Source organism: Puma concolor, chromosome A3 (genome assembly GCF_028749965.1).
Source record: "Puma concolor isolate L17-30 chromosome A3, mPumCon1.1.hap2, whole genome shotgun sequence".
Taxonomy (NCBI): domain Eukaryota; kingdom Metazoa; phylum Chordata; class Mammalia; order Carnivora; family Felidae; genus Puma; species Puma concolor.
The window spans coordinates 35182358-35184775 of NC_141669.1; positions in this window are offsets into that span (position 1 = coordinate 35182358).

Here is a 2418-nt window from a genome sequence, read left to right on the forward strand (position 1 = left end):
CAGCCCAAGGACCCTGCGCCAGGAGACGGGCTGCCCGGATATCGCCTAATTTATAACATGCCCGCTTCAGTATAGCAGGGAAGAAGAAGCCGGAGTCTCATGACCAAGAAAGGCAAAAACAAAAAAACAAAAAAACAAGCTCTTGGAGAGTGCAGAAAGCCCCCGGAGGGGGATCTGTAGAAACCACGAAGTTCCCTGCCCCTTACCCACATTTAGATTCGGGCAGTGCCAAGACGCCTTAAAAATGCGCAAGCGCCCCACGAAACCAGGATGGAGGCTACGGGACTCGCCCGGGTTGAGTGGGCAGGCCCTGGGCGGGGTTGAGTGGGGCGGGCCCTGGGCGGGGTGGGGCGGGCCCTGGGCGGGGTGGGGCGGGCCCTGGGCGGGGTGGGGCGGGCCCTGGGCGGGAGGGGCGGGGAGAGCTAGTGTTGAGGGGCTGCCGCTTTGTTCTTGGTTTGAAGGCTTCTCTTCCTTTACCAAACTTAATTTGCTCAGTCTTATTTCTTTCCTTCCTTCCTTTGGTCACCTGGTGAAGCGCCCAGCTCTCACGCAGTCGGAGTATGAACCCGTCCGCCGGGCTTCTCCGGCAGCCTGGGAGTGGGGGAGCAAATAAGAAAATGTGGAATCTTTTGCTGAAAGCTTTTTAGTACAGAGGGCTGGCTGTTAGGGGTTTCGCCCCAATAATATAAAGATAACCTTTTGTGCTTTGTGCAGAAGAAATACCTAGTGACCTAAACTTCAAGCACCAGGATGTATATTTTGCAAAGTTTCTCAGAACTAGTTTTTACTCTTACTTGAGTTTTATGGGAATTGGTTGGTTATTCATCCTTTTTCAGGCCTCTGCCCTTTGAGATGAATGAGGTGGGGAGTAGAGGGAAAGTAGACTAAAAATACTTGAAAATACTTGAAAAATCCTTGAGGGGCATCTGGTGGCTCAGTCAGTTAAGCCTCCAAGTCTTGATTTCAGCTCAGGTCATGATCTCATGGTTCCGGGATGGAGCCGCCCATGCAGCTGTGTGCTGACAGCACAGAGGCTGCTTGGGATTCTCTCTCCCTCCCTCTCTATCTCTCTGCCCGCCCCCCCACTTGCAGTCTCTCTTTCTCTCTCTCCCTCTCTCTCTCTCTCTCAAAAAAAATAAATAAATTTTAAAAAAGAAAAAATTTTGGACCTTGAACTTGGAAGATCTAGGACTACCATTTTAAGTTCCAGTAGTATTCACTTTAGTTCAATATAAGATATTTTTAAATTAAAAATGGAAATACCATACGATTGAATAATTCCACTAGTATTTACCCAAAGAAAATGAAAACACTAATTTGAAAAGATATGTATGCAGCCCCGTTTATTGCAGCATTATTTACAATAGGCAAAATATGGAAGCAACCTATGTGTCCATCAATAGACAAATTAATAAGGAATGTGTGTGTGTAGATAGATAGATTATAATGGAATATTACACAACCATAAAAAAGAAAGATCTTGCCATTTGTGACAACATTGATGGATCTAGAAGGTATTATGCTTAGTGAAATAAGTCAGACTGGAAAAGACAAATACTATATGATTTCACTCATAAGTAGAATGTAAAAAATTTCGAATAAGCAAATAAAAAGCAGAATCAGACCTATAAATAAATACCCGGAGGGGAGAGGGGTGGGAGGTTGGGCTAAATGGGTGAAGGGGAGTGGGAGATATAGGCCTCCAGTTACAGAATAAGTCACAGGAATAAAAGGCATAGCAGAAGGAATAGAGCAATGATATTGTAATAGTGATCTTTTGGAACAGAGAGTGGCTACACCTGCAGTAAACATAGCATAATATATTAACTTGTCCAATCACTATGTTGTACACCTGAAATTAATGTAATATTGTGTCAACTATACTCAATATGTCTTTTAAGCCTCTGCTATGTGCAAGGTACTGTATGAAAGGAGTATACTAGTTTCCTACCTCCAGGGATAGAGCAAGGCTTTTCTTAGCTTTATCGTCTAACTGCAGGTTTTCACAAGCATATTATAATGCATTTATGAAAGCATGTAGAAAACTGATAGATGATACTAACCTTTATATAGCATTTTCCACAAATAAACTCATTTAATCTTTACAACAATCCTATGAGGCAAGTGCTATTATCCTCCTCATCTTACAATACAGGAAAAGGCCCAGAAAAATTAAGTGGCTTGCCCAGGTCAGCTACTAGTTAGTAGCAGACCTAGTCATCTGGCTCCAAACCCGTACTCTGAAGCACTACGTGATAGAGAATAGACATAAATCCATTCTGAAGAGGATGAAGGCTGAGTGCTCCAGATCTAGGGTATACACCAGCATCCTGACTTTGCCAGGTATAAGCCCGAGAACCCCAAGTGTTCAGCACTGCCAGTGCTCTTAAGAGCAAAGGTTTCAGGCACATTCATATG